The sequence below is a fragment of the Urocitellus parryii genome, chromosome 2, assembly GCF_045843805.1.
Source record: "Urocitellus parryii isolate mUroPar1 chromosome 2, mUroPar1.hap1, whole genome shotgun sequence".
Classification (NCBI taxonomy): Eukaryota; Metazoa; Chordata; class Mammalia; order Rodentia; family Sciuridae; genus Urocitellus; species Urocitellus parryii.
The window spans coordinates 3,229,618-3,244,346 of record NC_135532.1 but is presented as its reverse complement, the minus strand read 5'-3'; positions in this window follow the sequence as shown (position 1 = coordinate 3,244,346).

The following is a 14,729-nucleotide window of genomic DNA, read 5'->3' as shown; positions in this document are numbered from 1 at the left end:
ACTAGGCCCAGCCCTTGCCCCACAGCCCTCCACACACCAGGCCCAGCCCTGGCCCCACAGCCCTCCAAACACCAGGCCCAGCCCTGGCCCCACAGCCCTCCACACACCAGGCCCAGCCCTGGCCCCACAGCCCTCCGCACACCAGGCCCAGCCCTGGCCCCACAGCCCTCCGCACACCAGGCCCGGCCCTGGCCCCACAGCCCTCCGCACACCAGGCCCGGCCCTGGCCCCACAGCCCTCCTCACACCAGGCCCGGCCCTGGCCCCACAGCCCTCCGCACACCAGGCCCGGCCCTGGCCCCAGAGCCCTCCGCACACCAGGCCCGGCCCTGGCCCCACAGCCCTCCGCACACCAGGCCCGGCCCTGGCCCCACAGCCCTCCACACACCAGGTCCCAGGCCCCACAGCCCTCCACACACCAGGTCCCAGCCCTGGCGCCACAGCCCTCCGCACACCAGGCCCAGCCCTGGCCCCTCAGCCCTCCACACACCAGGCCCAGCCCAGGCCCCACAGCCCTCCACACACCAGGTCCCAGCCCTGGCCCCACAGCCCTCCACACACCAGGCCCAGCCCTGGCCCCACAGCCCTCCGCACACCAGGTCCCAGGCCCCACAGCCCTCCGCACACCAGGCCCGGCCCTGGCCCCACAGCCCTCCACACACCAGGCCCAGCCCTGGCCCCACAGCCCTCCTCACACCAGGCCAAGCCCTGGCCCCACAGCCCTCCTCACACCAGGCCCAGCCCTGGCCCCACAGCCCTCCACACACCAGGTCCAGCCCTGGCCCCACAGCCCTCCGCACACCAGGCCTAGTCCTGGCCCCTCAGCCCTCCTCACACCAGGCCCCAGGGCCCACAGTCCTCCACACAACAGGCCCAGGCCCCACAGTCCTCCTCACACTAGGCCCAGGCCCCACAGCCCTCCTCACACCAGGCCCAGCCCTGGCCCCACAGCCCTCCTCATACCAGGCCCAGCCCAGGCCCCACAGCCCTCCACACACCAGGCCCAGCCCTGGCCCCACAGCCCTCCGCACACCAGGCCCAGCCCTGGCCCCACAGCCCTCTGCACACCAGGTCCCAGGCCCCTCAGCCCTCCACACACTAGGCCCAGCCCTTGCCCCACAGCCCTCCACACACCAGGCCCAGCCCTGGCCCCACAGCCCTCCAAACACCAGGCCCAGCCCTGGCCCCACAGCCCTCCACACACCAGGCCCAGCCCTGGCCCCACAGCCCTCCGCACACCAGGCCCAGTCCTGGCCCCACAGCCCTCCGCACACCAGGCCCGGCCCTGGCCCCACAGCCCTCCGCACACCAGGCCCGGCCCTGGCCCCACAGCCCTCCTCACACCAGGCCCGGCCCTGGCCCCACAGCCCTCCGCACACCAGGCCCGGCCCTGGCCCCACAGCCCTCCGCACACCAGGCCCGGCCCTGGCCCCACAGCCCTCCGCACACCAGGCCCGGCCCTGGCCCCACAGCCCTCCGCACACCAGGCCCGGCCCTGGCCCCACAGCCCTCCTCACACCAGGCCCGGCCCTGGCCCCACAGCCCTCCGCACACCAGGCCCGGCCCTGGCCCCACAGCCCTCCGCACACCAGGCCCGGCCCTGGCCCCAGAGCCCTCCGCACACCAGGCCCGGCCCTGGCCCCACAGCCCTCCGCACACCAGGCCCGGCCCTGGCCCCACAGCCCTCCACACACCAGGTCCCAGGCCCCACAGCCCTCCACACACCAGGTCCCAGCCCTGGCGCCACAGCCCTCCGCACACCAGGCCCAGCCCTGGCCCCTCAGCCCTCCACACACCAGGCCCAGCCCAGGCCCCACAGCCCTCCACACACCAGGTCCCAGCCCTGGCCCCACAGCCCTCCACACACCAGGCCCAGCCCTGGCCCCACAGCCCTCCACACACCAGGTCCCAGCCCTGGCCCCACAGCCCTCCGCACACCAGGTCCCAGGCCCCACAGCCCTCCGCACACCAGGCCCGGCCCTGGCCCCACAGCCCTCCACACACCAGGCCCAGCCCTGGCCCCACAGCCCTCCTCACACCAGGCCAAGCCCTGGCCCCACAGCCCTCCTCACACCAGGCCCAGCCCTGGCCCCACAGCCCTCCACACACCAGGTCCAGCCCTGGCCCCACAGCCCTCCGCACACCAGGCCTAGTCCTGGCCCCTCAGCCCTCCTCACACCAGGCCCCAGGGCCCACAGTCCTCCACACAACAGGCCCAGGCCCCACAGTCCTCCTCACACCAGGCCCAGGCCCCACAGCCCTCCTCACACCAGGCGCAGCCCTGGCCCCACAGCCCTCCTCATACCAGGCCCAGCCCAGGCCCCACAGCCCTCCACACACCAGGCCCAGCCCTGGCCCCACAGCCCTCCGCACACCAGGCCCAGCCCTGGCCCCACAGCCCTCCACACACCAGGCCCAGCCCTGGCCCCACAGCCCTCCTCACACCAGGCCCAGCCCTGGCCCCACAGCCCTCCTCACACCAGGCCCAGCCCTGACCCCACAGCCCTCCTCACACCAGGCCCAGCCCTGGCCCCTCAGCCCTCTGCACACCAGGCCCAGCCCTGGCCCCACAGCCCTCTGCACACCAGGCCCGGCCCTGGCCCCTCAGCCCTCCACACACCAGGCCCAGGCCCCACAACCCTCTGCACACCAGGCCCAGCCCTGGCCCCACAGCCCTCCTCACACCAGGCCCAGCCCTGGCCCCACAGCCCTCCTCACACCAGGCCCAGCCCTGGCCCCACAGCCCTCCACACACCAGGTCCAGCCCTGGCCCTACAGCCCTCCGCACACCAGGCCCAGTCATGGCCCCTCAGCCCTCCACACACCAGGCCCAGCCCTGGCCCCACAGCCCTCCGCACACCAGGCCCAGCCCTGGCCCCACAGCCCTCCGCACACCAGGCCCAGTCCTGGCCCCTCAGCCCTCCACACACCAGGCCCAGCCCTGGCCCCTCAGCCCTCTGCACACCAGGCCCAGCCCTGGCCCCTCAGCCCTCCGCACACCAGGCCCAGCCCTGGCCCCACAGCCCTCCGCACACCAGGCCTAGTCCTGGCCCCTCAGCCCTCCGCACACCAGGCCCAGCCCTGGCCCCAGAGCCCTCCGCACACCAGGCCCAGCCCTGGGCCCACAGCCCTCCGCACACCAGGCCTAGTCCTGGCCCCTCAGCCCTCCACACACCAGGCCCAGCCCTGGCCCCACAGCCCTCCGCACACCAGGTCCCAGGCCCCACAGCCCTCCCCACACCAGGCCCAGCCCTGGCCCCACAGCCCTCCACACACCAGGCCTAGTCCTGGCCCCTCAGCCCTCCACACACCAGGCCCAGCCCTGGCCCCTCAGCCCTCCACACACCAAGCCCAGCCCAGGCCCCACAGCCCTCCGCACACCAGGCCCAGCCCTGGCCCCACAGCCCTCCGCACACCAGGTCCCAGGCCCCTCACCCCTCCACACAACAGGCCCAGCCCTGGCCCCAGAGCCCTCCGCACACCAGGTCCCAGCCCTGGCCCCTCAGCCCTCCACACACCAGGCCCAGCCCTGGCCCCACAGCCCTCTGCACACCAGGTCCCAGGCCCCTCAGCCCTCCACACACCAGGCCCAGCCCTTGCCCCACAGCCCTCCACACACCAGGCCCAGCCCTGGCCCCACAGCCCTCCAAACACCAGGCCCAGCCCTGGCCCCACAGCCCTCCACACACCAGGCCCAGCCCTGGCCCCACAGCCCTCCGCACACCAGGCCCAGCCCTGGCCCCACAGCCCTCCGCACACCAGGCCCGGCCCTGGCCCCACAGCCCTCCGCACACCAGGCCCGGCCCTGGCCCCACAGCCCTCCTCACACCAGGCCCGGCCCTGGCCCCACAGCCCTCCGCACACCAGGCCCGGCCCTGGCCCCACAGCCCTCCGCACACCAGGCCCGGCCCTGGCCCCACAGCCCTCCGCACACCAGGCCCGGCCCTGGCCCCACAGCCCTCCGCACACCAGGCCCGGCCCTGGCCCCACAGCCCTCCTCACACCAGGCCCGGCCCTGGCCCCACAGCCCTCCGCACACCAGGCCCGGCCCTGGCCCCACAGCCCTCCGCACACCAGGCCCGGCCCTGGCCCCAGAGCCCTCCGCACACCAGGCCCGGCCCTGGCCCCACAGCCCTCCGCACACCAGGCCCAGCCCTGGACCCACAGCCCTCCACACACCAGGTCCCAGGCCCCACAGCCCTCCACACACCAGGTCCCAGCCCTGGCCCCACAGCCCTCCACACACCAGGCCCAGCCCTGGCCCCACAGCCCTCCACACACCAGGTCCCAGCCCTGGCCCCACAGCCCTCCACACACCAGGCCCGGCCCTGGCCCCACAGCCCTCCGCACACCAGGCCCGGCCCTGGCCCCACAGCCCTCCGCACACCAGGCCCGGCCCTGGCCCCACAGCCCTCCGCACACCAGGCCCGGCCCTGGCCCCACAGCCCTCCGCACACCAGGCCCGGCCCTGGCCCCAGAGCCCTCCGCACACCAGGCCCGGCCCTGGCCCCACAGCCCTCCGCACACCAGGCCCGGCCCTGGCCCCACAGCCCTCCGCACACCAGGCCCGGCCCTGGCCCCACAGCCCTCCGCACACCAGGCCCGGCCCTGGCCCCACAGCCCTCCGCACACCAGGCCCGGCCCTGGCCCCAGAGCCCTCCGCACACCAGGCCCGGCCCTGGCCCCACAGCCCTCCGCACACCAGGCCCGGCCCTGGCCCCACAGCCCTCCGCACACCAGACCCGGCCCTGGCCCCAGAGCCCTCCGCACACCAGGCCCGGCCCTGGCCCCACAGCCCTCCGCACACCAGGCCCAGCCCTGGCCCCACAGCCCTCCACACACCAGGTCCCAGGCCCCACAGCCCTCCACACACCAGGCCCAGTCCTGGCCCCTCAGCCCTCCACACACCAGGCCCAGCCCTGGCCCCACAGCCCTCCGCACACCAGGCCCAGCCCTGGCCCCTCAGCCCTCCACACACCAGGCCCAGCCCAGGCCCCACAGCCCTCCACACACCAGGTCCCAGCCCTGGCCCCACAGCCCTCCACACACCAGGCCCAGCCCTGGCCCCACAGCCCTCCACACACCAGGTCCCAGCCCTGGCCCCACAGCCCTCCGCACACCAGGTCCCAGGCCCCAGAGCCCTCCGCACACCAGGCCCGGCCCTGGCCCCACAGCCCTCCGCACACCAGGCCTAGTCCTGGCCCCTCAGCCCTCCGCACACCAGGCCCAGCCCTGGCCCCAGAGCCCTCCGCACACCAGGCCCAGCCCTGGCCCCACAGCCCTCCGCACACCAGGCCTAGTCCTGGCCCCTCAGCCCTCCACACACCAGGCCCAGCCCTGGCCCCACAGCCCTCCGCACACCAGGCCCAGCCCTGGCCCCACAGCCCTCCGCACACCAGGCCTAGTCCTGGCCCCTCAGCCCTCTACACACCAGGCCCAGCCCTGGCCCCTCAGCCCTCCACACACCAAGCCCAGCCCAGGCCCCACAGCCCTCCGCACACCAGGCCCAGCCCTGGCCCCACAGCCCTCCGCACACCAGGTCCCAGGCCCCTCACCCCTCCACACACCAGGCCCAGCCCTGGCCCCAGAGCCCTCCGCACACCAGGTCCCAGCCCTGGCCCCTCAGCCCTCCACACACCAGGCCCAGCCCTGGCCCCACAGCCCTCTGCACACCAGGTCCCAGGCCCCTCAGCCCTCCACACACCAGGCCCAGCCCTGGCCCCACAGCCCTCCACACACCAGGCCCAGCCCTGGCCCCACAGCCCTCCAAACACCAGGCCCAGCCCTGGCCCCACAGCCCTCCACACACCAGGCCCAGCCCTGGCCCCACAGCCCTCCACACACCAGGCCCAGCCCTGGCCCCACAGCCCTCCGCACACCAGGCCCGGCCCTGGCCCCACAGCCCTCCGCACACCAGGCCCGGCCCTGGCCCCACAGCCCTCCGCACACCAGGCCCGGCCCTGGCCCCACAGCCCTCCGCACACCAGGCCCGGCCCTGGCCCCACAGCCCTCCGCACACCAGGCCCGGCCCTGGCCCCACAGCCCTCCGCACACCAGGCCCGGCCCTGGCCCCACAGCCCTCCGCACACTAGGCCCGGCCCTGGCCCCACAGCCCTCCGCACACCAGGCCCGGCCCTGGCCCCACAGCCCTCCACACACCAGGTCCCAGGCCCCACAGCCCTCCACACACCAGGCCCAGCCCTGGCCCCTCAGCCCTCCACACACCAGGCCCAGCCCAGGCCCCACAGCCCTCCACACACCAGGTCCCAGCCCTGGCCCCACAGCCCTCCACACACCAGGCCCAGCCCTGGCCCCACAGCCCTCCACACACCAGGTCCCAGCCCTGGCCCCACAGCCCTTCGCACACCAGGTCCCAGGCCCCACAGCCCTCCCCACACCAGGCCCAGCCCTGGCCCCACAGCCCTCCGCACACCAGGTCCAGCCCTGGCCCCACAGCCCTCCGCACACCAGGTCCCAGCCCTGGCCCCACAGCCCTCCTCACACCAGGCCCAGCCCAGGCCCCACAGCCCTCCACACACCAGGTCCCAGCCCTGGCCCCACAGCCCTCCACACACCAGGCCCAGCCCTGGCCCCACAGCCCTCCGCACACCAGGCCCAGCCCTGGCCCCACAGCCCTCCTCACACCAGGCCCAGCCCTGGCCCCACAGCCCTCCGCACACCAGGCCCAGCCCAGGCCCCACAGCCCTCCGCACACCAGGTCCCAGCCCTGGCCCCACAGCCCTCCACACACCAGGCCCAGCCCTGGCCCCACAGCCCTCCACACACCAGGTCCCAGCCCTGGCCCCACAGCCCTCCACACACCAGGCCCAGCCCAGGCCCCACAGCCCTCCACACACCAGGTCCCAGCCCTGGCCCCACAGCCCTCCACACACCAGGCCCGGCCCTGGCCCCACAGCCCTCCGCACACCAGGCCCAGCCCTGGCCCCACAGCCCTCCACACACCAGGTCCCAGGCCCCACAGCCCTCCACACACCAGGCCCAGCCCTGGCCCCTCAGCCCTCCACACACCAGGCCCAGCCCAGGCCCCACAGCCCTCCACACACCAGGTCCCAGCCCTGGCCCCACAGCCCTCCACACACCAGGCCCAGCCCTGGCCCCACAGCCCTCCACACACCAGGTCCCAGCCCTGGCCCCACAGCCCTTCGCACACCAGGTCCCAGGCCCCACAGCCCTCCCCACACCAGGCCCAGCCCTGGCCCCACAGCCCTCCGCACACCAGGTCCAGCCCTGGCCCCACAGCCCTCCGCACACCAGGTCCCAGCCCTGGCCCCACAGCCCTCCTCACACCAGGCCCAGCCCAGGCCCCACAGCCCTCCGCACACCAGGCCCAGCCCTGGCCCCACAGCCCTCCTCACACCAGGCCCAGCCCAGGCCCCACAGCCCTCCACACACCAGGTCCCAGCCCTGGCCCCACAGCCCTCCACACACCAGGCCCAGCCCTGGCCCCACAGCCCTCCACACACCAGGCCCAGCCCTGGCCCCACAGCCCTCCACACACCAGGCCCAGCCCTGGCCCCACAGCTGCTCCGACCCTCTTGCTTCCTATGCCAGCCCTTTGCCTCTGGTCCTGTGCTCTCCCTCCTTGTCTGGGTCCCTGGGGCACCTGGAGGAAATCCACCCTCCCTCTGCAGCTCACAGGCTTCGTCTGGGGAGCCACTAGACTCTTGTTTCAGTTTCCTGGAGACCCACAGTGCCATCGACTGGGCAGCTTCTAGATCCAGAGATCTGGGGTCCAGCAGTGGGCAGGCCGCCTCCCTCCCAGGCCTCCTCATCTCTGCCAGCTGCTGGCCTTGCTCATGGTCCTGCCCGCCCCTGGACACACCACTCCAGCCTCAGCCCCTCTTCTCCCCTCGCCAGGGTCTGTGCCCATTTCCCTTTTACACAGTGCCCTGCAGTCCTCTGGCCACACTGGGCCCTGGCCGTGCCCACTACCTTCTCCACCTCTGTGGTATCCTGCAGGCTGCTGTCCTGGCCACCTCCTCGCCCCTCTTTGTCCAACTCAAATGGCACTGCACAGATCCTGGGGTTTTATTAATCGAGGGTTTTCCTGTTGTTTTCTCTCCTTCCCCACCTGGAGTAGCTTCTCCATGGAGCACTCTGGGGCTCTGTGTGACAGGGTGTGGCCTGCAGGTGAGGGGCTCCTTCATTTGGTTTGGGGGTCAATCCGTGGTTCATACACTTCCAGGTGCCACCGCATCGTGGTTGGCCTGGCAGAGAAGAAGCAGGCGGCAGTGCAGGCCCACCTCATGGGCACAGGAACGTGCTCACGCTTCCGTGTTGCCTGGGTGCTCTCTCTGCACCAGGGGCCTGTGGGGAGCCTGTTCAGACATCTCCCACCACCCAGGAAACTTCACCACCTGCACACCAGGCCCCAGCCCTGGCCCCCCAACCCTCTTCCCACCAGGCACTGGCCCACAGCCCTCCGCACACCAGGCCCCAGAGAGATCCAGTGTGTGTGTGCACACGGTGGTCATTCAACACGGTGGTTGATGCAAGGGTGTTGCCTCCTGCCAAGAATCACCAGCCTCCTCGGGACAAGATCTCCACTTTGGGGAAAGTGCACTGAACACGGGGAGCAAGCTCCTCACTCTGAGCTGGAGAAAAGGGGCATAAGGTTCAACGTGTCTCGGAAACTCACTTCCCTCTGTCCAGGGAGGAGTCCTGACCATGACCTTCTGACCTGCAGCTTTGTGAGACCCCTGCATGCCCTCCAGTGCCCAGAGTCTTCCTCCCCTAGGGACAGGGGGTTCCGAGTGCTGGCTGCCTGACCGCGGTGCTGTCTGGACTCTGGCTGGGACTGAACAGGGACACAGAGGACAGGCAGACAGGCTGAACAGGTGCCCAGGCCAGGTGCCTCTGACATAGAATGCTGGGAAGGAAATCCACTGTGCGCCCACGTTGAGCAAAGAATGACTAAGTACCTTGGATGTCGTGAGCTGGTGAGTAAATGCACATTGATTTCTACACAGACACCCACAGAGTCCCCGCACCTCAGAGGGGAGCCTTCCCGGCTTGCTTTTTGCCACAGAAAGCAGGTCCTGCTCAGCGGTCTGCATGACGAAGCCAGCCTGGCCGGACAGTGTCCTCCTGCCCGCCCAGCCACCGGTGCTCAGCTGATGGGATGCTCCACTCTGGGCCTGGCACCAGTGTTCACTCGTGGACAGATGCCAGGCCAGCAGATGGCCGTGACGACAAGCATATGTCCAGTAGCAGGTATGCGCACTGCACGCCATCATTCATCAGAATCGTTGGACTTTTGTGGGTCACAGTCTTGGCTCTCACAGCCCATCCTCAGGGGAGGGTGACGGGATGCACCATCTTGACCTGTGCCCACGCTGGCCCGGCTCCAGCTGTGGAAGCCCTCCCAGGGGCCCTCCGGGTCTGTGGCTCCCCGTCTGTGGCTCCGACATGCCCCGCGTGGCGAGGAGGTGCCTCCTGGGACCACTCTTCCCAGCAGACGCCTGCAGCTCGGGGTGGACACAGCTGCTCTGCCCCTTCCTGGCCACTGCCAGGCCCCATGGCTCGTCCTCCCATGGAGGTGCTTTTTCTGGGCACCCCAGGCACTCCCCCAGGCTGCACCCAATCCCACGTAGCCTGGGACACCCCTGACTCTTCCTCGCCACCAGCCAGTCTTGTGTCTTGAATCCTCCTGTCATGAAAACAAACTGGCCCAAATGGCAGGTTCCCTTCCTCCGTGGGCCCTGCTCATTCCAGGGGCACTTCAGCTGCTCTGCATGGACCCTGACGAGGGTCACCAAATCCCAGCAAGACACCTGAGCATCGGGCTCTCCTCCTTTGACTGCAGCAAACCCAGCCCCGAGGGAGTCCCCACCCCAGTACTTGTTCAGGAGAAAGAAGACAGAGCCCTGGCTGACCTCGAAGAGTGCAGACCCCTCCCTGACCTGTGACTCTCAGCAGTGTCTTTTCCAGCACTGGGCATGTAGAGGCTGCCCGGAAACGTTTCCTGGATAAATGAAGGGGTAAAACTCTCAAAGCTACCTGGTGTCCCTTAGAGTACTCAGAGTGACAGTTTCTACTTGTGGACAAAACCCGGAAACCCAGGACCTGCCTCATCAGTGGACTTTCCCACCACTCAATATGAGACCCGTGGCTTTAGAGTTTGACTCCACCATGCTCCACAGCTGAACGCTGGGCATCCCCAGCCAGGCTGGGCTTGAAGAACAAGGAATTCTGGAGGGACCCACACGTGGGACTCCCGGGGAGAGTGCACAGCCGTGGCCTGAGTCGCAGGATGAGGCTGCTGGGCTGGGAGCTGGGGTCGGTAGGACCCTGCTTTCCATCTTCTGATGCGCGGTCTCCCTGGAGGAAGAGTGGAAGGGTCGTGTCTCGGTTCAGAGCACCCTCGGGGCAGAGGAGGCCTGAGCCAGACTGCAGCACAAGGGCTGGCACCTGGGGAGACGGTGAGGAGCCTGCACCAGGGCCTGGCACCGCTGGGACAGAAAACAGCTACAGTTGAGTGGAAAGGAGCAAAGGGACAGATGGATGATGCTCATTGAGTTCTTGGACAGCAGAACACGGAGCAAAGGAAAATGCTGGAGAAATTCCACAGATTGCAGCCGTCATCGAGCATGGGCTCGTGGGCCACACTCTGCACGCAGTCCCCGTTCCTCTCTCTGCTCCCGTGTGCCCTTGAGGATTCCTACTCGATGCCCTGGCCCTTGGAGCCATGAGGACTTCCCCTCCCCACAGGGGCCTGACCACAGGCAGTGGGGCCCTGTGGGGTGGACGAACTCTCTTTCCCTCCACTGCTCAGCTCCTTCCCACGTCTCTGCAGCTTGGGGTTGGGGACCAGAGCTTCTCAGGCCACGGGTTCCCGTGGACACCACTCATCCTGGCTTTTGCAGCTTTTATGCATAGCAAATGGGTGGCTGTGTACAATAAAACCTGTGTGCACAGTGGGCGGCTGGCACAGGGAACCACGGTGTGCCGACTCTTGTCAGCATTGAAACAAAAACGCCCTGGTGCAGAGCTCACATCTCGAGGCACACCTGAGCAGCACCGCGTGCGCGTACACACGTGCTTTCCAAAACGGGAGTCTAGAGAAGGATTCTAAGGCACAGGTTCGCATTCTGAGGAGCAGGACGTCCTTGAATCCTTCCGTAGTACAAGCAGAATTCTATGTCACTATGGTTTTTTAGGGACTTAATCAGTAATTGCCAGGAAACTTCTGAAGAGTAAAAATATATGTAAGTACTAAAAACCACTCCTTTAAAAGTAAAAATCCGCTTTTACCCCGTATACAGAACTATGTAATGTTATGAACGACCAATAAAAAAAATAAATAAATAAAAAATAAAAATAAATAAATAAATAAATACAAGTAAAAATCCGTCCCCAAATGGGCCATTTCACATTCTTTCCCACAATGATTGTCCCAGTCACATAAAGCTCTAGATGGGTAGGCTACTCCCCCTCCACCGTACTAGCATTTTCTAGTCCACTGGGTGCACCCAGTCACATCCTGGGTCCCCCCAGTCACATCCTGGGTCCCAAAACCTTCAAGGGGAGCTTCCCCCGCAGCCCCACAGTCCTCCCCGTTCAGCTCACCTGTGGACCAAACCCCGGCAGGGAGGCCAGGGCGTTCCCAGGAGGATCTGTTCTCCAGCACAGGCCAAGCAGGAAATAAAATGAGATTATTCATAAGTAGAGGAATGTTCTTAGAAATTCCTTTTTACTATTGTTTTGCTTTTAACTGAACATGCCAAAAACCACACCTTATAACTCTGGGAAATTCACTTTTCCCAGCTCTGTGCAAATGTTTCTATACCCCAACCAGACCGTACAGATACCAGGCCATTACACACTTTCAGAAAGTTTAGAAGAGTAGCCTTGTCACCTGGTCACTTCAGTGGGAAAAACAAAACAAAACCCAGGGCTGTGTGAGCACCAAGGAGACTCAGAGGTGAAGAGAAAAGTCAGGCCCAGAGGAGGAGTAAAGATCTTCAAGAAAAAATCTCTGCATATGCATGCATACACACATAATATTTCAATTAAAAGCAATGTGCATTTTCATTTGACATAGAAGAGAGAGTGGAAAAGTTATATTTCCAAATATTATAAGACTTTTAAGAGATTAACAAAGCCAAAATAACCAATCCAATATTGAAGAACCCAGTTGGAGGATTGGAATTTTCCAAACTCAGATCTATCCTATTACTCTACTTTAATCAAGACAGCAGACGATTGGCAAAAGAACAGAGGCATGGATCGGGGAACAGACAGTCAGCCCAGAAGGAGATTCACTCAAGTCTTGATCCTCCAGGAGGCGGAGCAAGTCCACACAGAGAGGAGAGTCAGCCGAGGGGCTGGACAGCTGGACGGCACATCCCAAACTTGAATCTAGACCCCGCTTGTGAAAACCAGCTCCAAATGGATCACAGACCTAGATGTGAATTGCAAAGCCAAAGCACTCCTGGCCCATAACAGGAGAAAACCCAGGTGACTTTGACCTTGGACACACCACCAAAGACCTGGCCCATGAACGAGAGAACCAGTGAGAGGCAATTCATCAAAATCAGAACTTCGTCTCTGGGAAAGAAAAGCCCAGAGGGGGAGAAAAAACACAAACTGTTGGAAAATATTCACAAATGATGTGTCTGGTAAAGGACTGCAATGCAAACACACAAAGAACTCTTAAATCCAACAACAAGAAAACAAAAAACCCAACTTTTAAAAATGGGCAAAAGAGCTCAAGAAATACAAGAAGATATACAGATGGCAAATAAGTTTATGAAAAGAAGCTCGGTGTCATGTCTCATTAGGGAGTTGAAAATTTTTTGAAATAAAAACGTAGACTTGGGGTGATGACGACCTATATAACCCACGTTTATCACTTGTAACAAATGGACCTCTCTGGTGCGGGTTGGGGATGGTGGGTTCTTAGGGTTCTCTAGAGAAACAGAACCGTTAGTATATGATAGAGATAGATTGGTTTTAAGAAATCGGGTCCTGTGGTTTGGGAGCCTGCGGGTCATGAGCTGAAGGTACATCAGCAAGCACAGACCCAGCAAGGCTGATGGGGTAACTGGCAGACCCAGGCCAGCAGGACCAAGACCAGAAGGAGCAGACATTTCTGAGCCACCGGGAAGGCAGGGAGGCCACGTCCCTGCTCAGGGAAGTGAGCAAGGAAGCTCCTTCTGGGGCACTCAGCCGGTGGCTTCTGTCCTTCCCCGATCCCCAGGGCCCCCCTGCCCTCAGGAGGGCAGTCTGCCCTGCCCAGTCGGCTGATTGCCACAGTCACCGCATCCAGAAACACGTCCCAGACGCACCCAGGATACCCTCTGAGCAGACGTGTGCAGGCCCCCTGGCCCAGCGAAGCCGGGGCACACAGCCAGCCCAGCTGGGTTCCCTGCGAGGCAGACGGGGTTGTGGGGGAACTCTCTGGACCTTCCCTCCAACTTTTCTGTGAATGTGAGCAACTGCTCTAAAAGAAGGAAACTTGTAAAGTCTGTGTTGTTTTAAAAAGCTGAACTCGGGTGAACACTACAGTGCTCAAAGAAGTAACCTGTGAAAGAGGGATGAATCCGACAGAAGTCAATCTCAGGTGGGTGGCGTTGATGAGCTCCCCAGAGCAGGCGTCAACCCACCCCCATCTCATGGTGGTCATGGTAAGGAAGCAAGTTCAGTTTCTCCAAGGACTGTTCAGTATCTTCCATGAGGATTCCTGGGCACAGCTAAAGGCAGTGAGTGGAATCTTTAGTCAGAGGAACCCAGACACCTTCAGTCCACAGCACAGGACAGGTGTCAATCCAGACCTTCTGCACAGAGCACACTCGGACCCAAAGGATCCCGTGGAGGACCCCAGACTCGTTGGCAGCAACAAGAGAAGGGAGGCTTTGTAACTGGAAAGTCAGGCTTGCTGCTGATTCACAGACCAATGAAGTTAGAGGTCAGCAAACTTGTCTATTGCTCAAGGAGAGCCCACCACATGTCTGTATAAATAAAGTTTTATTGGAACATGAGCACGCGTGGCAGCTCACCTGCCTCATGCCATTGTTTGCACCACAATGGGAGAGGTGAAGACTTGTGACAGAGTCTGTGGACCACAGGGCTGAGACACTTCCTATCCCATCCTTTAGAGAGTAATTCTGCCAAGTGCTCTTAAGGTCCACCAATTGTTATTTCTAAAAAGGATTATTTTCTTTTTTAATTATGGAGGGGGTGGGGCGGAGGAATCTCTACTTGTTCTAATGCAATGTGGCATCCAGAGGTGGATCCTGGACGAGGAAGAAAACATCAGTCACCAACAAGGTGGAACCTGAGTGGCGCCTGCAGCTCCGAGTAACCCAGCAACATGAATGTCTGGCTTTGACACACACACAGCGGCTGTTCACAATGGTGGCAGCGGAAGACCCTCTACTGCCCGAGGCTTTTCTATACATCTGAAATTATTCCAGAAGTTTTTGAAAATCTATTTAAAGAAGTTCTCAGAAAACCAGCATTTGAAACAAGAATTCAAAATGTGGAATGGAAGCTGCGCCACTGGTGTGCCCCTGCTGAGCAGGAGGACTGCGAATTTGAGGTCAGGGAGGTTGAGGCCAAGGTAGGCGTCATCGGAAGACTCTCATCTCAAAAAAATGGAAGGAAGGAAGGGAGGAAGGGAGGAAGGAAGGGAGGGAGGGAGGGAGGGAAGGAAGGAAGGGAGGAAGGAAGGGAGGGAGGGAGGGAGGGAAGGAAGGAAATAGAACA